At 49.0% G+C, this 23,880-nt stretch overlaps 1 protein-coding gene across 5 annotated transcripts in view; it reads right to left on the reverse strand.

The window, feature by feature from the left end:
- LOC124297486 (protein tiptop) overlaps window positions 1-23,880 on the reverse strand; it is a 117,144-nt gene that overhangs the window by 54,315 nt on the left and 38,949 nt on the right. The window contains exon 1 of one of the 5 annotated variants that reach the window (XM_046748581.1): window positions 4,266-4,284. The exons of 3 other annotated variants lie outside the window; for them this stretch is intronic. The gene's annotated coding sequence lies outside the window, so the exon portion shown is untranslated. Of the gene's footprint in view, window positions 1-1,847; window positions 2,611-4,265; window positions 4,285-23,880 lie in introns of those variants that run through there. One more of the 5 variants, XM_046748577.1, reaches the window with a different exon arrangement.

Genomic DNA, 23,880 nt, shown 5'->3' on the forward strand with positions numbered 1-23,880 from the left:
TGAATCCAATATTTTTTTTCAAATCCCTAATGCAAGCAGATGTAACTCTCACCAAATTATACAAACCGAGATAACCCTTCAACGCTTTAGTTACCATGTCTAGAATCCTTCGAGGTCAGATTCTGTGAGTCATCATGATTAATCTTAAATCATTTCCTAATTATAAATTATGCGTTAAAAAATATATTTCATCAGAGAATTTTTTTTAGTCGCCATTGCTTCATATTTTTAACCACAAGTACGTATAAACACATGATTTGAAACTGTAATATTACTTACAGAACTTTTATACAGTCAAAAATTTTCGGCAGTTGCGATAGGTCAAATGGCGAACAGAGTTAACTCACCGTACCGATAATTGATGAATCAAGGTTTTTTCCCGGTCCACGCGACAAGTGTGATGAAAACGAGAGCAGAAGGGGCGAGCTGATCGATTTCCAAAATTCGCACGTGGGATCATGACCCGAAAGACAGTGTGTTGTGTATAAGGGCGCGGCGTTGACGGACGGTCGGCAAGAGCAAGTATCGGGCACGTCAGTGGGCACAAGTAACGTGCTCCACTGGCCTGATTCTCCCCCCAGGAGAGGGAGATTCCAGCGAGAGGAGATCGTCATCGTCGCGAGGTGGTCCGAGCGCCTTGGTCTCGGATAGGAACACGGTCTCTCGATACAGATAGCGGGCTCTTGATTCAACCTTGACAGCCCCGTTCCAAATACACGACGACTGTCGCATTAATTTCGTACAATTAACACCGGCATAAATAGACCGACTGACTGGACTCTACGACTCTGACCGAGGATTCATTGGCCTCGCTCCTCTCCTCTCTCCGTCTCTCCGTCTCCCTCTGCGCGTTCACTCATCTCGCTGGATCCGGTCTCTCTCGCTCTCTCACCGATTCGTCACACACGCTGGAGCGAGAAGGCCTGCGATATGGCCACGCTTCCACGCTCTGGCGATTCGCGTATCGTACACCGAGCTTGTAAGAAGCGTTGCGAGTACACCTACAACTTTGTCTTGAGGAATCTGTTCTTGTGTAGCATTTACTTAATTGCGATACCAGGACGCCATGTGGATACTGTTGTGATTTCTAGCCTACGAGGAGAAAGTAAAATGATCGGGGTGCGTGGCGATTAATCCTATTTATCGCCAAATTTCCATCCAAGCGTCGAGAACAACGTCTCCCAATCGGAAAGTCAGGAAAATCGTCGTTTCGATCTCACGACTGTGAAACGCGTTGAGGAATCCAATGGTTAGGTATATACCTTATTTGACATCGAGAACTGTCAGTCACTCTAGCTCTCGGTATCGATACTATAAAACGATCGCCTACAACTTTGGTCCAGTTTGTCCGATCGACCAAGGAATGCTGCAGGTACTCGGTGCGCGGTTTAAAATTGGTTGCAATTCCGGTCACGGGAAAGAACTGTGAACAAGACGAATAACCGACAGCCGAGAGTATAACCGAGTGAGATCATATCGTTCCCGAGTTCTGTGAAACGATCAGGCGACGTGACTCGTTGGGTTCAATGATTCGCATTGTCGATACGACACCCAGGGACAGGGATCGATCGCCTTGATTGTTTCGCAGCAGCTTTTTGTCACCGTTTCAACGGTCCTGCCAGTGTGCGGTATACATGTAATACAGACTTTTCGCTTCTACCCTACTCTCTCTGATGTTTCGCGGTTGTTTCAACCCGCAGTGCCGAAATCGAGGTGTCCATTGAGGGTCTGACGACAGAGTCGCGTGGCGTGGCGTCGAGCGCGTGTTTTTGGAGTTCATTGACGCGGCGCGTTTAATTTGGCGAAGACATGGAACGCTGTTAAAAAATGCGGACAGTCTGACTCACCGCAGTAGTGGTTCCCGAGGGATAATCCTTCAGTGACACTTGAAACTGGAGTAATCACGTCCGGTAAGGATAACGGTGCATGGTTTAACACCGATCATTATCCCTGCAGCACAAACCGCTTCATCGTCAGCCTTTTTATTTGACGTCACGTATTTTTCGTCGAACCAGAGATCAAACCGAATTACAACAATCACCATTTTGTACTTCATTCGAATTGATGAATTTATTTTCTGCGTGTGTGCGTGTGTGTGTGTGTGTGTGTTTTTCTTTTCAAGCGGTGGACGTTCGTTCACTCAAGCCTCCGTCGTCACGCCTATCCCTCTTCAGCGTGTATCACCTGCGGCAACAGCCTGTTCAGAGCCACGCGATGGCTCTTAGTCATGATCCTCTTTCGCACTCCAAAATCCAGCAGTCAAACTACATTTATACTCTCGAATAGATCACCATCAATCCGTTGACATCGCGTCTAGTAGTAGTACCATGTGTAACCAAACACCTCAACTCTCTTCTGTACGTTCCTCTCACGTCATCGCGGAGTCCAGTAGTAAAAGCCTACAATCCTGCGTACAACGTTAAAGAAACATAGTTACTATAAAATTGAAGCGAACGCGAGCCGAGAGATTTGCAGCAACGATTCTACCTCGATCAATCGGTAATAATTTCGACACCGCGTTACAAGACCGCCGAGGATGCTGTGACAACAAAACAACTGCACCGCTATCTCACTAAACACACGATAAGGACACGCACCCTCCCGCGTCGACAGCACGTGGCGCACTGACGGCTCCTCCGCTGGCGTTCCCTCCCCTCACTGCGTCCCCCTCGTCCCTCCATCCCCACCCCCGGCCGACGTCGGCGTCGGCGTCGCGGCTAGGCGAGGGGTGGGGCGGGGAGGGTAGGGGAGGGGAGGAAAGGGAAGGAGAGGCTGAGGAGGAGGAGGAGGAGGTGGGAGGGGAGGGAGGAGTGGATGGATGGACGTCGAGAAGGAAGAGTGGAAGAACGACCGGGGGCGGGGTGAGGGGTTAGGGGGGCTGGGGTCGCGTACCCCCCACCCCCGCGGCCGTTCCACCCACGCCCCCGTGCCACCGGCACCAACACCGCGAATCCGTCGCACGATAGTGTCGGTGTGTATCGCTCCGACGTTTCTCTCTCTCTCTCTCCACTCTGCCCTCTCGCTTCTTCTTTTATCTCGCTATCGCACACAGGTGCCCCCCCCCCCCCCCCCCATATAACCAGGCACTGCTTTTTGCCTTCGCCTTCGCCTTCGTTGTGTGTTAGACATATCCACTCGGACGGCGGGCGGCTGTTCGCTACGCGCAGAGCGAGGAAAAGCGGTAAAACATTACGCGACGAATCCGAGGAAGGAGGATTCAACTTCTGGACAACTTTTTGGACCCCCCGATTCTAGTTCCGTATTTCCGTGCGTCCCTTCGCCGGAGGGTAAACTCTCTTCTCTCTCTTTCTCTCTCTCTTTCGCCGATTACGTTGCGGACGCTTGTATCGATGTACGTGACGAGTGCAACAGTCAACGGTCTACCGGTCATGCCGAACCGTCCGGTACCATGGCCACTTTTTAACGATTTACCGTATCAAAGGTCACTTCCATGTGATCGGAATATATTAGGTGCCTAGTCTGATGAATGACCGTCCATAATTATGACCAAGACGATTTCGTTGACTGAACAATCGTTTGGACTCGTTTCGATCCCGTCGACCGTTGACATCTTGTCAAATTTTATATACGCTATTTTGTTATTCTCGTGATACTTGTTTCTCGGACAAATACTAACGTCGTTCGTAACGACAACTTTTGGACCTGTGAATATATATATGTATACTCAGATTCTTCCGAGGTCAGTTACCTGTGATGTATCACGGGATGTATAAAACTGTTTGCTTATAGAAGCAAATTTGACAAAGGATACTGTTCATTTTCTTTAACCAATTCGCGTTTACCTTTGAAAAATATAAATCACATTAGATTCAATGCCAAGTTTCTCGCCGCATGTCTGCTTGTTTTTCAGTTTTTTTCCACTTTGTGAATCATGATTTGACGTACGCATACCATTTCAACGAGGCTAAAGTGTCGATGACGGAAGTGAATTTTTCTCACTCCAACCGGTTTGAATTCCTTCGACACTCCGACGCCGCTACGAAGCGGAAAAAATTGCTCAGACCCGTCAACGGTTCATCAAGCACTGACAACGTGTTGGCAACAAATGATACTCCCCTTCAAACGTCGTGACTTCGTTACTCGAACGTGATTTTCCTCAACATTCCAACATTAACAAAATTCGCAACTTCAAAGTTATTTTATACCCGATGTAATGATTACCCTACAGTTATACAAGGTGAAATAGCAACGTGAAAGTAACTCGTGATCGAAGGAAAAGGAATGTGTCGCTGGCTTCTCCCGACCTGAAATCTTCTGCCCCTGAACCACGTCCCTCACTCGGGTTCTTCGCTCTTGAAGCGTCACCATTCCATCCACTTTCCTCCTCCGGCAGCAGCATTAGGAGTTCGGTAATAAATCTCGTTGAAAAAACACACACTCGCACGGATGAGGGAAGAGGAAAGAACGGAGGGGGCAAAGGAAGCAACTGCTGCGTTCTTCCATTTCGCTTCACCTCCGTATTTCGTCCTCTCCTCCTCCGCCACCTTCTCCTCCTCCGTATATAGGTTTGTGACTGAGAGCGCAAAGAAGCAAACCCCCGCTATTCCCTCCCCCCACCTCCCTCGATCCCGGCATGGCCTTAGATTGGCTAGGCCACTGCCTCCCTCTTCCCTCCTCGTTCCCCTCGGAGCAGTGGTAGGAGTCCTTCTGGCAGCCAGGGCTGGCAGTCCGGACGTCAGCATGATCTATGCACGCCATGCAGACCGAAGCGGGTGTCACGAAGTGCGTGATGCATTGGGACGAGAGAGGAAGGGGGAGGAGGGTCTCACCCTTGGTCGACTCGAATCGCGGTGAAAGCCTGCGAAGCGATTCGCCGTCTCCTTCTCACCATTTCGAATCCGCCGCTCTTCTTCGTTCTCTCCGTCTTCGCTCTTGTACGCCGTATTATACCAGGTATACTTTCCGGGTGTATCGAGGAACGAGACCGCAGGAGCAGCTCGCGGTCTACAAGAAAGTGTAACTAAGTCGACGACGCTGAACGAAACTGGACCGTCACCCGCGCGCGCTGAAATGATCCCTTCGTGCAACCGTCGTAATACGAGATCCGTAAGCGTACCTACACTCTGGTACGATATGCCAGACGGAATGATTCCGGGCGGTTCGAGTCTTTGCTTTTCTCCTCTCCGTCCTCCAGATCCATTTCCCCCCATTGCCGTGCACACAAACACGAAAGCGCTCACTCACGTACACTTTTTGTTCGAGTAACGACGCTTGCCTAACTTTCGTTTGCCTGCTTTACCTGTCCAACGATAAGTTTCAACTGTCATCGATACACCCGGAGCCATAACTCATTCCCGCACGTACGTAGGTACGCGAGGCGTGTACACCGCACACACCTTTCAAGCCGAAATACAAACACACGGGAGGAGAGAGCGACACTGTCTGGTAATTGAACGAGAGAAGGAGACGGATTCTTGTCCGAAACGTTGAGCGCCCATAGCTGTCGACCAGCAATGGGTGAATTAAACCGTTTTTAGAATTACCCCGGCATGTGTTCACACGCGTACGTATCCGTACCGCGCATTACCGAGTCTATCGGACGCAGGTGCCGTAGCCACCTGAGTCAACGAATTCCCTTAAGACTTGTGTACGACGTACGTGTGTTATGTGCAGAGGCATAATGGCGTTGCGCAAACCTCCGCCGCACCTCGACCAACGCTGCAACGCCCGCCTACCCGCGGCACGTCGTTCAGAGGCGGACAATTACGCGGCGACGTTGACAATTTCGGTGGAGAATGTAGAAAAGTGAGTCGGCAAGGTATTAATTGTCGTTACCGTTCGCGAGAAGGACGCGTTGCGTCACGACATTCCGACTCCATGGACCGGAGACACCGAGCTGTATCCGAATTCGCGCGTTGCGTCGTCAACTTGGACGCTGGTACTCTAATCAGCCAAAAGTACAATCGGGGAACTCGAATCAGCCGTTGCCTGAGTACGCTCGATTCGATGCGCCGTTTCAGTGTGACTAAGAGCGAGTGAGAGGAAGATACTGGGAGAGAGGACGCCGAGTGGCCAAGCTGACACAGTCGTATCAATTGGTATTCAACGAGCTGAACTATTGTTCAGAGAAACACTAATTTCGAATATACGATCACGACGCGAACGACCATCTAGTGCTGCCAACGTGCTGACCGTAAATTACCATTGTCTTCCCCGAACCGATAACGTATATAATAGAAAACGTGAACGTCGCGTCGTCGCTGAAAATATGCCTTCACGAGTTACGCCGGATAGACGGAGCTGGTTTTGTACGGTTTAATTTTCGTAAAGGGATAAGGCTTCGAAGGTTATTTTTTCCGTCCGACGAACGACGGAGGCGAGGTTGACGGTGGACGCGGCGAGACGACAACGCGACGAGTCGGGGAACGAGTCGGTCGAAAAGGAATTCAGTTGGAGCAGCGAGGACGAAGGTTGAAGGTTGTCGGTTGAATTCTACGGATCGGAGACTCGATAGCGTGCCGAAGCCAAGGCAAATGGCAATAAATCCATTTTTCGTCGATGGAACGAGGAGCGGGCCGTGAGCCGGAGAGGCGGGAGATCGGGGGACGAGAGTCCGGGGTCTCTGATTAGCAGCCGGACTCCACCGAATGGGATGACAGCCAGTGAGTTATAATATGGCCCATCTATCTATTTGCCCGGCTCCTCTATCGGCCGCCTACTCTCCTCTCCTCTCCTCTCCTCTCCTCTCCTCTCCTCTCTTCTCCTTTTCTCTTCTTCTGCCCCGAATATATCGGAAGCGCGCGCGGTGAGATATACCCAAAGATCCATCCTACCGGAGTCCCGGAGCCTCTTTTCGCGGCCCCGAACCGCCCATCCGCATCCCTGTATGCGGAGGAGAGCTGAGCTAAGCTGAGCTGAGCTGAGGAGAGGAGAGAGAATAAATATAAATTAGGTTGTTCGGAGCGAGCCATCAATGGACAAACTGTGCTGTTTTTCGTGCGCCAACGGAATGGTACGGGATTGGCTATATACATTGGCCCAGGATTTATCGCCACGGACTTAAATGTCCCGAGGCTGCCAATTCGTTGTCTACGACACCGACCTCCTTCCACCTCCTTCCCCGCTCGGGGTCCTCATGCTGCATCACCGTCCGACCGCCATCAAAAATTACGTCACACTCACTTCTTTGTCCTTATTTTGACGAACGTGCGACTCTGGGCTAAGGTAGAAAAAATCAGACTGGTCTGCCGTAGACAAAGCTACAGGGTTTAGATTTAGGTACGAGCAGTTTCGGTCTATTATTCCCGTTGCTGAATTATACGCGTTTAGTGTATAAACGTGTCATCGATTCGCTAATTTATTCTTACACACGAGTGACGAACGGCGTGATTTTTTCCCGAACGTTTCGGATTCTCGTTTCTGTTTTTAAACCGCATCACAAATCTGTCAACCCTTTTGCACGGAAACCCAGAAGCGAGAGTGAGAGAGATGGACAGAGAAGTGAGAAGAGAAAAGGGGGAAGAGAAATATGAAAAAGAAAATGGGAACAGCACGTCAGCCGAATCCATCTAAAAAGATCTGGCAAGATGAGAAATAGGAAAGACTCCGAGCGGAGGAGTGTCGGATTGGCGAGTGCTCAGTTTATATCGGTCCTCCATTCGGCAAAAAATGAAGCTCATTCAATATTACATTAAGGTGACCCCTCACAAATCTTTCCCTTGAAAGCAACCGGCGGGACACCTCTCTATACATTTGAACTGGAAAGATGCATCCGAAACTTTGGATGGAACCAGTTCATATATCTGAGGTATGGTCGCCATAAATAAGCGCGCTGTCCGCTCCGTCTGTTGGACGTCGCCAACCCCTTGCGCTCCTTCGATTCCGAATCGAACTTTTCCGCATCTTCCCGAAGACTGCCTCTCACCGAGAAGTCGACGCAGCTTATACACACCCTCTGCACCCTCGCCTCACCCGACCCCGACGCTCGACGATTTTCCAGAACGGTAACGGATAAGAGCGTTTTTCCTTCTTCGTAATTGGCTTTCAAGGTACCTTGTCGTCGGTTGATCAAATCATGATTTTCCCCCACCCACTTTGTAGCTTGAATTGCTGTCTGGCTAGAGTTCGCTGCTTCGCTGGACAATCTCACAAATATTTTCACATCTCATTACGAATGCCATCGGTATTTCTTCCCATTTCTCAGCGTACGGTCCTTGGAATGTAACGGTACCAAAAACCGGCAGTATAATTAAATAATTCTACACTTCAAATTATCGTCACCGATTATTTTCTAAACGTGGTTATGTCATTCCTAGACCAAGTTGTGTGAGCAGATGCACGAGTGATTTTTTGTAACAGCCTGATCGCGAAGGTGGCGAGATATTACAACGAGTACGACATTATAAAAATTACAAAACATTTCACGTATTCCGATATCAGAAATCTGAACCTGATTGCATCTGAAATATCAATGTGGCCAATATCCAATCTTATTTACCCATCTAACGAAACATCGAGATACTTTTAAGAGTATTCATTGATACTCGTATCTAGATACACTTTCGGAGTAGCCGTTCTACACTCCGCATCTATGAATAAGTGACGCCGTGATTGTAGATTCGACGGGGCGATAGACACACGCACGTAGCGCGTAGGCTGGTAGGTAACGGTGTGTCAGGTTGCCAACGTTAGATGGTTAGACTGGTGCTACTAATTCTGCTATCTGATGGACGTCGCGAGGGGAAAAGGAATAGTTATAGGTAGGTGCCGGTAATAAGCTTACAAATCCCACGTCCCTGGAGCCGGGACACCCGCCTGGGCCCAAGGCTATAGGATCTAATCTGGACAAATCTGGTATATATCGACAGACGATATGTTATTACACGTATGCAAAGGAGCCCCAACAGACTCGGCCGGGGTTTAAGAAGCCGGTAGATAGTTCGACAACAGCGGTAGATTAAACGCCTTATCGGTTATCCAATTCCCCGAGGAGAAACTCCAGGAGATACTCCGCGGGCTTCCAGTCTTCAGCTTTGGCTGGTATTTTAACACCGAGTGGTGTTCTGCCTCGTTAACCCGGCATTGTTTTCGTCACGAGCTAAACCCGTTCGTGGAAAATGGTCGATCGGTATCTGAACCGCGACTTCAGGTTACACAAAGTTGATACAACCCAGGGAGTCTGATTCAACGTGTGGCCAGTCTTCACGCTGATCCAATCTGATTTTAGAGGAGTTCAATTTTCCGTAAGAATGCAGATGCAGCCAACTTTGAATCACGGGTCTGTAAGACAGTCGCTCCCGGCCGTTGGGGGACCTTCCAATGACTCGAGAGGGGTCGGACCGTGTCAGGCTGTCTCAAGATAGAATAAAGTCGGACGTACATCAAGTTGAAGAGATTCCCATAGAACCGAATGCGTGCACGTTCATCCAGGAGTCGATGGTTCCCGGTATTCCAAACTGCCGGGACACTCGAGCCGAGCTCGGATTGTCTAGTGTCTAGGCGAGGACGTGGCATCGCGCACAAAAGAATACTATCGGTTTCGATCCCCGTACAAGGAAAACGAAGAGCTCCAGGAGTCGTCCAGTTGGGCCCGGTGACGCTCTCGATGAATAAAGTCTACCAAAGATGTTGACGCGAGCCGCGTCACGCTGGTTCCGTGAACCATTAAACGGCTGCATTCAGCGCATCCACGATGCCGCTTGTACAAGAGCACCGTCATCCCGTCTTCTCTCCTCTCCGCATCACAGCCTTCATCACCCTCACTACACCAATTAACAATACGAATTTCGTACAGCCTGAAACACTCTCCTCAAAGCTGCAACATCTCCAAGGAATGACACTCGGAATGATCGAACAGAGTTTGGAGCTGTCGAAGAACCAGTTGGTCCTGACAAACGACGACATCGTTCAGGACTGCATATCCTAGTTCCGTATGAAAGGACCGTGGGCATGCTACGTGACAATTTGTACAACGATTGGCACAACGGAGTTGCGGAGCATGGGGAGTGCGCACGGTGCGCAGCGGGAGTATTTGTTATGCCTTGCAACTCTGTGCTCTGGAATCTAGAAAGCGCACACCGTATCTCAGTTTCCTTCTCTCTCTTTCTCTCTCTCTCTCTCTCTCTCTCTCTCTCTCTCTCTCTCTCTCTCTCTCTTTCTCTTTCTCTTTCGGTCCGCACGACCTCACCGCGGGTCGTTGGTGAGATGCTGTGTGCGAAAGGACTGTGACCAAGTGGCGGGAACATGACTGCACAATACTGGATCGGTTGGTTATTAGAAATAGGAAGTGTGTGCGCGGACGTCGTATACCTCGGTGACAAATGGGCAACCTGCATTGTTGCGTCCGGTGAGTAGACCCGCCGCCGAAGAGATCCCCGTCGTAAATCTAGGAAGGAGCGACCGGAGAGACGGAGGCCGGATGGCCGGAGGCGAGAGCCGAAAGCCAAGGTCTTAAATATGAGTGACCACGGTCCATCAGTCGGCGGGGACCTACCGGCTCCCAAGATGGCTGGCGATCAGGAACAAACGCGGTCTGGCAACGTCAGCAACTTCGCATAAATCACTCTCGCCGGTGCCCAGGGTCTACTTGCCGGCTGCAGCGGGCTCCTCTCGTATCCTTAGCGCCCGAATCCCGCATCCACGATCCTCGCTCTCGCTCACGTTCGGCTATTTCTCACCCAGATTTAAGCCTGCCTTGCAATCACGAGCGATTGTCAAGGACGGATAATTTCCCAGCTGCAACTGGATGAAATCCAGAAAAGAATGCCCCTCCTTCTGCGAATCGATCGGGCGGCGCTGATCAGGACATACGATGAGATTCGAAGGTAATCGTCAAGGCCTTCCAATTCTGCTGGCGTAGATTCTGCGAGGCAGCAGGCTTCTGGACAGGATTGCTCAGTGCGAGGAGGCGCAGCTAGTTCTTTCCCCCAAGTGTCAACCCCGATATTTATGACTGCAGCCTTAAAACCGAGGGGTTCGACGCGTCTCCTGGATGAGAAGAGGGCCACACGGCAGCCGCCTGTAACTCTGTCAGCGTCGTTCGAGCGGGCCAAGTTACGCGGATCTGGCGAATGGCGCTGCTGGGTGATCCCTGGAACCAAAAACTCTTCCAGCTAGTCCAGTCCGGTAGGGTTCTCGGTTAACGGAGTGCATCCGCATCGCGAGACCTGCAGCGATGCGACCTACGACCAGCCGTCGGGATTATTGTCAGTTTGACTGGCGAGCCGACAACGAGGACGACGCCACGTGGCAGAAATTTACGAACCCTGCTGCCGTTTACGATCCGCGGACTCCCGCTTCGCGCTCCGAAGCTCATCCTCGGTCGGGGTCGCGAGCTCTTATGTCGCGTGTATTGGTGTTCCGGAAGCTGCGCCGAGTGAGAAAGATAACCGTTGAATAAGGTGGCGGTAAACTCTCAGAGACAGATATATACGCGCCGGAAATCAGTGACGAAGCGGGAGGAGAGGCCAAGGGGCAGAAATTATGGGGACTTTGAAGACTGTGCGGTGGATGATGGTGGTGGTGCTGCTGCTGGCGCGTCAACGGCGACGAATTCTAGACGACCGAGGCATTCGTCCGTTATCGGGCTTCTTCGGGGATCGCTGAACACCCACCCACGATGTTTGCCTCCTTTCGTACATACCTATTATAAGAGAAAAGCAATAAATCTTTGCCCCCCGGACCTCCTCGAAGTATCTCGAAACTGTCTCCAAGTGTCTGTTTCAACGACACGTGACCGAGCATCGCGTACCACGTCTTATAGACTTGAGCTCACTGACGAGGGGATCTCGGAAATTCTCGATAAGTGCCAGCTAGTTCGTTACAAAGTCGAAGATGAGGACGAAGAGGAAGAAGATTCGGAAAAACTGACAATTAGACGCTCCGTCGTCGCACGGTCCGGGTTCGCTGCACAATCCTCGATTTATATCTGCCCCATATAGTTTATCTCGAGAGATTGCCGAGTCATTGTGATTCGACGTGGTCAGTTTTCTCAGTCGCAGCGGCGACTGAAACGTTTCAAATTATCCTGGATGTGGGGTAACCCACATTAGAGGGCCACACCGCGTCCCGCGACTTTGGGTTTACGCAATCGTGTGAATAGACGAAAAGTAATTCCACGGTGATTCCTGACATACGCAGCCCGAGACCGACTCCGAAGTTCACTGTATTCGGTGAGTAATTTTCACGTCGGTCACTATCTCGGCTCGTTTATTCCCCTTTCATACCCTACGAGCTAATCGACTTTCGGAGAACGTTTTTCCAACTTTCGTAGCACAGCTGCTGTTACTCTCGAACGAGCATGATCGATGACGAACTAAAAGCGGCACTGGGACAGAGGTGCGGAACCATCCGTTGAACGACCGAATTTCATCGTACCGCACATCGTGTCCCCGGGACCATTTCCCGAAGTATCCACGCTGCAATCACCGCAGGCCGAACGAGGCGGATGACCATTTACGCGATCTGGACGCATCACCGTCGTTGAGGTCGCCCAGCGAACGGGTTCACTGCACCAGAGCACTAGGTACGCAGCCAGGTGTTCGTTGCGTTGGTGGTTCGCAGCTGTATAACCGGTAGTGGCGTGTCCGAGTCTCGTGTGGGCGTGCATCGGGTCCTGGGATTCAACACCTCGCGATCTCGTCCCTGGGACTTGCCGACCTCCCCTGCAGATCCGGAGGCAAACTTTGTCGCTCTGGTATGAACGAAACTTTCGCCAAATTTTCGTGCGTGGAAACAGCCGGAAAAAAAGTTTCCACCACTCGGAACTAACGCACGTTAAGATATCGTCGTTCGGCATCTCGTGCGGATGGGTTTGAAAAGAAAATGTTTATTGGAACCCGTGGGGCAAAATTAACATTTCGCTCGTATGTCACGTTTCGGGTGAAACGTGAAGGAGTGACGTCACGTGGTCCGAAGGTTATCACACGCCCTCGCGTTAGTCTCGTAGGTACATGTATCGTCGAAGAGTTTTGAAGACGCACACAACCCACAAGGCAAGGGTTCGAATTAGTTAAGGTTGATTAAGAGGGTGATTTCTATAGCCTTTCAGAGTAAGAGATAAAGGACGCCATCTCATGTGCCAAGAAAAGCCCCGGCCAGAAACTGAAAACACACGTTCGACCCAACAGCTGTGTATCCATCGAGCACCGGTAATTACTCCCTTTACCAAACAGACCCCCAATTACCATCATATTACAAGCAATTACGCATACAATACGCACGGGGCTGGAGTAAGGCGACGTCAAGAGATGAATGGAAATGGAACGAAGCGAGAAGAAACGAACGTTGGAAAGTTTCTTCGATTGAGCGGTGATGAGATGATTAATTTTCCTAAAAAAAAAAAAAAAAACGCGCGGTTAGAGTAAACGATTAATTTCTGCAGCGACACTTTTGCGATCGAATGTACATTGCGATTGAAGAGGACACGGAATTGGCCGTCTGGTAGACGCGTCGCTGGCTGGTGCAGCACCTTACACTTACACCTCGGTTAAATCGGACGCAGATAGCTTAGCTCTGGTTCGGCTGCGGTTATACGATATCGTAAAAGGAATCACAAGAGTGCGGACGTACGGGGAATGGACCGATCAGGTTTGGGCAGCTGTCTACCGGGGCGTCACTCAAACTCAAACTCAAACTCAAACTCAAACTGAAACGCGAACTGAACCCTCGAGCTCACTTTCGTGTGTACGCGACCGGCATGAATGCGTTTCATTATGGACCAGCTTTTCTTATCTCGTTCGGGCATCTCAACCCTTTCTATTCGTCAGCGAGTTGCGCCTCCGTATACTTCAGGCACGAATCTTATCGTTTGGCAAAACGTAATCTTATTTATGCTCGCCTGCCTGCCTGCCTGCCTGCCTGACTGCCCGCCAGTCTGCCTACCTGCCTTACCTGCCTTGCCCTACCCTGCTTTACTCTGCCCTGCCTCGCCACGCACATAATTCCCCCTTACACAAATCCTTCTCCGAACCAACCTGAATGATGAAAATAACAATGGGCAATGAATCGCGGATGTATACGATCTACTCCCTCGCCATACCGATGCCTCGCGATTTAATCATTCACGCAGGGATTTTGCAGGTACCCGAAAACCGACTAAGAGATAAACCAAGCCGTTTTACACGGTTCGCACAATTTCTAATTGTACGAAACGCTTGGTCAGAAATCCTCTAACCTATCGTAGATAATGTTTCACCGACGTTGAAAAATACTAGTACCGGAGAAAAGAATGCGAAGGGGAAAATAAGCCGTAAGAAACGTTCAAATCTTATAGAATACGCGAACAGCTAAAACAAGTAAACCATTCGCTGGCTATTTCACACTCCTAACGGATACGCCCATCCAATTTTTACCCCTTACGTAAAATCCTTGCAACAGAATACGGTACCTTCATCGTAATACTTGCAGCATTAACGCCAATGCAACAGACATTAATTGTTCGCCTCCGAGTGTAATTTGGATTATAAATAAGAGCATTGAATGAATCAATACACTGGGGGTCAGGTTTTAGCTAAGTATAATCGAGCTTTGCATTAACAATGCCGATTATTACAGCACTTTCGTGAAAGTGGATAATTATTTTTAAAAATCGCGAGCAAACAACACGACTCGTATAAAATCAGCGTCATATAAGTAGATCACTCCTAATTCGCGTCCCGTTAAACCTGCCAAGTTTTTTCTCTCAGATTAGCCCAGTGATCCGTTTTCATCGCGGCTGCAGCGTAACTCGCCGATCGTCGAAGTACGGAGATTGATCATGAATCGAGGGATTTAACCGGATAGAATTTATTGGCGATGTGAAATTGATTGAAAACACCGAATGAATCCGCGAGTTGATTAAACGTGCATACGCCTGTGGCAAAAACGTCGTGTCAACGTTACGCGGATGGCTTTGAAAGTGCAAAATTTTGCCGGGAATTTCACGGACCGATTAAAATACCCGCCGACTAAGAAGAGAGGAACAAAGTTTCGGTATACCGATACTCGATACACCTGCATCGATGGCCTGTCCCCCGTGCTGGACATTGCGACTAGCGGCAATCGGCTTTCAGTCTCCATTGTGCGTGTTTCGTCCTCTGTCCATCGAGTTCCTCCCGCCCCTCCACCTCCGCCTCCACCTCGGGTGGCTGGTTGTGTGTTGCCCGGCGTGATATCTCCGGTTGCTGCCGCTCATATTACATCCACGTTTCACCCGACGCAAAACCAATTGGTTTCGTTTCTCTGCTTCGGGTGTACGGCGGAGCTGTCACTCGACGCAATTGACTTTGATCTATTCATCACACGTAACAGTCAGCACAATTACTCTCAATTTAGTGCCTGCACACGTCCGTTCGAATTGAAATTGTAACGCGTCTATCGATTCCGACCGCGTAATATATAACCGAGCTCGCCAATCGAACCGATATGTTTGCGCCCTCGTCGCCTCTGCATCGCGGTTTACTGTCACCTTGTCAACTTACCGGGGAGGATCCTGGGTGTAATTGTCATCGGCGTACGGGGGGAGGCGAGCCGTGAGTTGGTAATAATTAACGATCCCAATTTTGCACAAAGTAACGCGTTTATGCCTGACGTTGTGTGTGCACTGCGCGAGTTCGCGTTCAAACGTAAATACGGGACGGGGTGGAAATTCCAAATTTGAAAAGTTCCGAAAACGCGAAATTCCAAATTTTTCATGGTGAAACTTGAGGCAAAGAAATCAAACTTTGATTACGCACCAAAGTCTCGAATGGTCCAAAACCCGACGCACAAAGTTCCCCGTAGTGCGAAAAGGAGAGTTTAAAAATCTGAAGCACCGAAATTCTGAATTATCGAAGATTTTCAATTCGGTGAATTTCTGACCTGGTGAAATTTCACCATCCTGGTCATTCTGATTTTTTACACCCACTCATTGAATAAACTACGCTATACGAGTATATTTTAATTTTCAGAATTTTACTCTATCGTAACTTTACGTTTCCAAATTTTGCTGTTGCTTAGCATTACTTTTCGAAACTTTGTTGTTTCGTAAAAGTTTTATTTCTTTGCTGCAAGTTTCGCCACGAAATACTTCGGAATTAGGCGCTTTCGGAACTTTTCAAATTTTGAACTTCAATCCCGCTCCGCAAAAACGTCACTTCACTTTTTCACTACACGTCTATCTTTTATACGCCCGCGGTATAACAACTCCAATCTGTTTCACAAGGTACCTATGTATGTACATATAACTAATAAGGTAGATAATAGCCGCACATTGAACATGCCCATCCACCCACACTCCTTGTATCATCAACGACAAAAGGTCTCGACATTGCACGATGCGCTGCACACTCGCAGTGTCCAACAGTACAGTTCTCTAATTTTACAAATGTTTAACGAACAAAGATGTTCAAGCGATACAATTCGACTCGCTTCAACCCGCCTCCGAAGAGGAATTGTTCGTGACTCTGACGTACGTTTCGTTGCTCTCCCAGACCTCTTCCATCCCCCCGTCAATACCATAATACGAGTATATATTATCGGTACCGTGAAAAACAAGTATATGGTAGCCGACGAGCAAACTTCACCCCTAGATTCACCCTCGGTAATCGATATCAACTCTGTTCTCACAGTAAGTGTAAATCATTATCCTCCGTATAATTCCGCATATTCGACGTGTTTGTTCCTTGCCGCCTCTCTGCAACGATTCTCCATAAATTTCAAGTTCTCTGTACGAAAGTGTGTAAGCGAGAGTATAAGGAAATTCATCCTCCACCTCGTCTTACAATAATCGTTCAACCTAAAATAAAAGCTGTAGGCGTAATTCCACGTCGATAAAAATGTTCATGTTCCGCGTCCATCTGCAGCTTAGGCAGGACTCGATCCCAGAGGACATTTGGAGGTCATGATTCAGAGTAGCGACCCCGGACTCTTCACTCTTCGGTAACATTCCGGCTGTTTATTCTTCCTCTGGGGTCGCGAACCGAGGGGGTGGAAACGGCCGGTCGTGCTGTAACCCAGACGAGTGTATTCCGCTGGGTACATGGACATGGCCAATGGTCGTGGACCCGGGTTTCACCTGGAACATCCAGCGGCAGTCATATGAAGATAAAAGAAAAAAAAAAAGAAAAAAATAAAGGCAAAGACGAAAACGCCACGGAGGCAGCGGCGTCGAGGAGCCACGGTGTTCTCCGAGTTTCGTGTCCAGTCACCGTTAAGCGCTGCGAATTCAAGTGGACGTGACTGTTCGTATAATATTACATCCTATTAGGGATGGTATAACTGCCGGATAAAACGCGACAGCGAACGATAAACGGAAGGGGCAGTTCTTCAGGATGCGTGCCACCAAACCGTCACTCCGGCTCGACCCGATGGACGCCGCCCGCCGTCCTTCCGCCCCGACCTCCAGGGTGCAACTCCGCCCCCACCCCCCTCGACGAATGTGCAAGGGGGATGTTCGGTTATACGAACCGCGAGAGCTGGATAACCGCGTTTCGTTCGAACAGCTTTGGTCCCTAATCCCGTTCCGTTTGGTGCGTAATTATCCTTGAGGTGCATAATACAATAATGCGAAAAAGTCGTCGCAGGGGGCGAAGCGCGAAGAGCGAAGAGCGAAGAAGAGGGGGGCGGGAGGAGGAAGATGGAAGCCGGAGAAACGGCCAGGGAGAGAAAGAAATCAGAAAAAAATTGCCTACAAATAGCAACGAGGTATATTCTGAACGAGGTACAGAGGGCGCATTGGATCTGAATTATGAATTTCATCAGCAGCAGTCTGCCGTTTCATTCCCCGTTTTAACCCCGTCCACCCACCGTTTCTCCTTACTCCCTCCCTCTCTCTCTCTCTCTCTCTCTCTCTCGGTCTCGGTGCGGCGCTCACCCTGAACTCCACGACCGCCACCACCGCCAACACACCACCACCGTCGCCTTTGCCACCCCCGTTAGCGCGCGGAGATGAAAAGTTCTGGCCAAGACATAAAAATGCGGCGCTGCATTTCCCTTTTAAAATAAACGCCTTTTGCTCATATTTTTTTTTTCTTCTTCATCTTTCTTCGTTCTTCTTCCACCCCCTTCGTCCTCGTTCACCTTCTCTTCTTTTTCAGTTTATTATTATATCAAGTTGTGCCGCAGCCAACACACACCTCTCTCTCTCTCTCTCTCTCTCTCTCTCTCTCTCTCTCTCTCTCTCGCACATCTTCGCAGCGGACGGTGAGGCTATTCGCGTAACTTGCGCTTACAAAGTTCGGGTTATGAGAATTAACGCGAGCTGCACACCGCGGGCCACCGACGACGCTTCGCACCCGTAACGTGAATCCTCGTTATTACACCACGTTATCAGCCACAGCCAGACGCCAATGGCCTCGCAGTCATCCGGATCCACGCGAAACGCGCGGTGACAATCTCTCTGCATTGGTTTCAGAAATCCGTTAACCATTATCGCGGATAAAAGTGATCGCTGCGCCGCTGCATCGTTCACCGATAATTCCAATTATCATTGTATCGCCGGTGTTACATCGCCACGCGGCAGCCGCGAGACTTTCACCGTTCTACCGCTGCCACTCATTGTCAGTGATCGGTTCGCGGTCCCGCTTAGCGTGTATTGCGGTTTAAAAATTGGAACGCGATACGTTCGGACGACTGGGAGGAATGGTGACCATGTCGCCTTATGGGTCCTGCCGTGCACCACGCGTAACCATCGAGGCTCGTCAAGCGTGATTTCCTTGGTAATTTTTGTACGCCTGGATGCACGCGCACCGGTATATCAATAAGGCATCCGAACGGCCGGCTGATTCGACTTTCCAATAAATAACGAGATAATCTCACATCGCCGAGGAATCAAACGAGTTATTCGATGCCGTAAAGCCTGCGCATTCCCACACCAAACTAGCGCTTCCCGTATCACCGATGTACGAACCTATGCATATAATATGCGGGAACAACGCGGAGCAATGATGTACAAGGATTACCTGCATCGTCCGACATTCCACCGACGTGTTGTAAGCACGCCTATCTGCATATGTACGACACACGAGCTACACGCTTGCGGGGAATCGTTGCTTAGTTAGACTGGATCGACGTATTCTTACGTCTAATATTGAGGAAAGAAAATATTAATCCACGGTCCGTTCTGACGAGAGTCAGGGAACCGGCCTCACGGATAGACCGCAACTCAACACCGTTTCCCGCACGTCACGATTCATCTCGCCCGATCGCCTCTGATCGACCTCTCTGCTCGTCAATCCCCGTCCGAGATCCTCCGGTCTAAGGTTACAAAAATAACATACAATACATGCGTCGTGTAGACCTTCTAGCTATAATCAGTTGTGAGAATTGTATCGAAATTAAACATTGGAACTACTAGGTTCAAGAATTTTTCGCGTCTTCTGTTTCTTCGATGACTTAAAAATAGTCCCCGTTGTCGGAGAAGCAAGGATTCAAAATCGAATAACTTATTTTGTCATTCAGGAATGACTCAATGATGTCAACTCCTCCAATTCAAAGCCGGAAGCATATCAAGCATAGATCCTCGAAAGAGTATTTTTTATACATACAGTCGACGAGAAAAAAAATCGGTCTGTGAGAAAAGCGTAGCGATAATGTGCAAATAAAAAATTTGAGATATCACACCGCAGAGGCGGTTCAAGTAAACGGTGCATGTATGTACAGCAGCCACGGTATTGCGAGGTTTAATTTTATGCGCCAGTCTTGGCAGACCGACCCGACCGGCCAGAATTCCGTTGACAACCTTTCTAGTAGATAATACTCGAAGCTTGTGCGCACATCAAACATTGTATTAAACAGGTATAATCCAGACGTCAGTGCCGAGTAGCTGTCGGTGGGGTGATTTCCTCCCTCCCTTCTTTTTCATCTTGTCGTTATTTTGTCTCTTGCCTTTTTTCGCAGTATAGAACAGGAGCTGGAACTGTATCGTATACAAACGATATAAAGATGAGAAGAAAATGAATATATGAAAAATTCAATTTCAAAACTGTCATGTCTCCTTAACGTTCCGCTGAATTATATTCTCATCGATACGCGTTTGTGTGTGTGTGTGTGTGTGTGCCCAGCGAATATACGCGTATGTATCGTACATATGCAGAGTACGCACGATTATAAAGCTCGGATGTATCCCCGGGTTTCTTTGTACGCAACAAACAACGCCATAAAGCGCGCTGAAAGTAACGTTCTCGACGAAGTCGCGTCCCGTCGTTTCGCTTTGATATAGGAAAATGCCGCGACGTTGACATGACGCGACCTTGCGCCAGTGGAGCGACGGCTGCAGCAGAAGCAGCACAAGCATCAGCATCAGCATCAGCATCGGCATCACCGGCATCAGAAGCAACGGCAGCAGCACCAGCAGCGCCAGAATGCTGTGGGCCGCCTATTTATAGGCACGTCAGTAAAAACATGAAATGACGTCGGGCGGGAATAAGTGGCCAGGCTAGCTGGAGCAAGACGTCGTTGTGAAGCCGGGGTCCCGGAGAAGCGAAGAGGGAGAGAGCGAGAGAGAGGGAGAGAGAGAGAGAGAGCGTCGGTTGGCGCGAGACAACGTCGAGGAGAGGGACGGAGATAACCCTGTCCGTCAAACGTCGCAGCCTCCGAGACGGCGTCTGTCTTAAACCGCGACGTCTCCATCAGCCATCAGATCAAGACTTACTACTTACTCACTCACTTACGACTCGCCCTTCGCTTACCGCGAGCTTCTTAATCCGCGCTGCAGCGCGGCGTCGCCTCTGAATTTCCACTCGGGAATTCTACGAGCTCTCTCGTCTCGTCTCGTCTCGTCTCCTCCTCCTCCTTCTCCTCGCCAAATTTTGATCGCCGCTTCAATCACTCGATCGTTCGGGATCGATCATCCGCGATCCGCGGCGAGTCTGCGTTCGGCTTGACGAAACTCGATACGTCGCTGCCGCCGGCTAGCTCCGTCAGGTGCAGCAGCTCAAAGCGGCCACGCTCTACCAATAATTGCTTATCCTCTTTAGACTGGTTCGTTCGTTGACCTTCGGGGCCAGATTCGAGGCGTCCAAATATATCGGAACTGTGCCTGAAACGCGTTGCACCGTTACCGTGTACCATTCCTCGTGTCCGGTTACCGAATCCTTCGGGTATCCTTGCTCCCCCCCCCCCCCCCCGCCCCTTTACCTCCCTTAAACAAAATCGCGCCGACGACGCGTTACAAATTACGACAGGGTGCAGCTTATAATGCGGAGGGAAACAAACTTGTAGGTGTAGCTGCATGCATTTCCATCCGTAACTTCCTTCCATCCTTATATTACGCGGAGCTGGGCGAGTGATAAGAGTGACGCCAATTACAGGTGCCAGTTAGCGTGCCGATGCAGGACTCTGGAGTCGGTCTGCATAAAGAGGGAGGAGGGGGGGGGGGGGGGGGGGGGGGGGGCAAGTCCGGCACACGATTGCGCCGTCCAATCCCGAGGGACGTCTGCAGCCCCCGTCGGTAGTCGCAGGAAGACAGAAAGGTTATTAACCGTTGTTTTATCTTCGGTGGCAATTAGCGAACGTTATTCCGTAATCCAATATGACACACCGCCCTCTCTTGTATTATATGCCTGCAGAAATGCGCCCCTCCCGCATCATCGAAAAGAAATAAAAAAAAAGGAAAGAAAAACATAAACAAAAAACAAGCTATACCGTAATGTACGGGCGTATAATGTAGTGGCTCCTTTCGGTTTTATTGGCATTTTAATTGGTCATGCATTACACTGTCTGAACCCCGAATTTAACTCCGCTGACTCACCGTGACACTGTTTTCCAGAATAGGGTACAAATGCATGAGGTAGTATGTAATCTATAATGTTTACGGATGGGCGATTTTGAATTCGATAAAGAGCAACGTCAATTATATCGTTATAGGTACACTGATCTTGAAAAAGTTAGGAATGAAGATCGAATATCAGCCAGCACGAGATAACAATCGCTTGTTCCTCGCATAATTTCGTAAAATTCGACCCTAAAACGTGAGAATTCTGTTCCAAAATTAAAACAACTCGTTCCGGATCGCTGCTCGTGTTACATTGACGCAGGTCACGGCTAGTCGAGTAATATTCGTACACGTGGGAGTCGGTTGATAGGAATTGAAAGAATGAGCGCCTACGATCAGCCGCTGAATCTCGACCGAAGCGTAGAAAACTGCGCTATAAGCGAGTCTCCCGGTTGCTTCAACTGCAAAAGAGTCGTCGTCGCTAATTGGCGGTCGTGTCGCGCTTGCATGCATGCGACAGACGTCGAGTAGGAGAGGAGAGGAGAGGAGAGCGATCGTCGAGGGCCTCTGCGTCCCGCGTAATCCGCGATACCCGCGGCCTTTTGGCATTCGCGTGATATAAAAGGCAAGTGGCAGGCTTGACGCCGTTCGGAGGAAACGCGGACAGGCGTAGGTGAACCGGGTCCGGTCCGCGACGTCGAGGATCGGGAACTTCAAGTTGGGTGGTCCGGGTGCAGACTCGATCCTACGGGCACCGAGTTCTTCGCATCAAGCGCGAATCGCGATCCTAAAGTGCGCCGGTCCGATCGAGACTCGCAAGATTTGACATTTCGGGTCAGCGAATGCGTTGCGGATCTGGATTTCTACTTTATCGGTAGAAAATATTCCGACCAACGCTTGCAGCCTTATTTATTATCGTATTGGCATGCATCTCGCGAATTTAACGCCGGCCATCGAATATGCGTGGTATAAGCTCTGGACTCTGACGACGAGATGGTGGTGACCTGCAGCCAATGCTAATAGCTTCCGCGCTATTAATTCGAGTCGCGCGCCGGTCGCTTCGATCATGGCGTAGGTATATGTATAAGGTGCTGGTATGGTATGGCATGTATCATATACATCTGCTACTTAGTCAGCCATGCGAAAAAAAACGTTCCACTTTCGCGGGTTACGCTTCGGATGTTCGATCGTGCCTTTTCTAATATTGTATAATACGTCTTTTTTATATTTACTTAGTTATTGGAAGACACGTTTTGCGACTTGACATATTTCCGGGTGTGAATTTTCACTCAGCTGGAATTGTCCGGTGAAAATTAAACACAAGTAGTCAAGGGCTTGAATATTTTTAGTGAGCAATATTTGACGGTCATTTTTTATTTCAATGCTCGTTTTCTATGGTAATTTATGAAATTTCTGGAAAAGAAATACCGTTTTGATAAAGAAATTTCTACATTACGCAGTAAACGTGTAATTCGCGAAGTCTTGAATTGAAGCATGCAAGTTGATTAAATAAAAGTATGGGTAAAAATTCGTACAGTGAATTATCGAGAAAGGTACAGTCGTTACATCTTAGCAAGATAATTTAACTGCAGCGGTAGCAGCAGCGGCATGAAGTAATGTATACATATAGTATACCTGGTATATACAAGAAGTAATAAAAATTTTGTGAGCGTAGCTAACGCGTTTATTACACGAGTAAACAAGAAACGGAAGAAAGTAGAAAGAGTAGGGGAAAAAAACGGGGAAAAAACGCGATTTATTAAATTTCGTTTAGTAACGATTATTAAACCGTTTATTATTCGGTTTGAGGAACAGAGCGCGCGGCGAATATCTTTCTACACGAAAGGTGGGTACGATAAAAATTTGTGAAAACTAAATGATTTATAACGACAGTATCACGACCGGATTACGTGTAATTAACTACCATTTCGTAAAACGATCGCGTACGTGAAGTTATTTTTCAGATATTACACACGTGTGTGAACGTTCTTCTCCGATATTATACTATAAATCCGCTATTTTCATTACGATATTATACGAAATAAGACGAATACATTTCCCAATATACAAACTGTCTTAAGTAACCATATTTCTATATATTACCGATTACTCAACACACACACACACACGCACATATATATATATCCTATAGTTGTACACCTTGGACATATTTACGCGGCTGTATACGTGACAAATTATTCATCACTTATAGATACATTCTATTCAATGTATGATATTAATAGTTTTTC

The sequence above is a fragment of the Neodiprion virginianus genome, chromosome 2 (assembly GCF_021901495.1).
Source record: "Neodiprion virginianus isolate iyNeoVirg1 chromosome 2, iyNeoVirg1.1, whole genome shotgun sequence".
Lineage (NCBI taxonomy): Eukaryota > Metazoa > Arthropoda > Insecta > Hymenoptera > Diprionidae > Neodiprion > Neodiprion virginianus.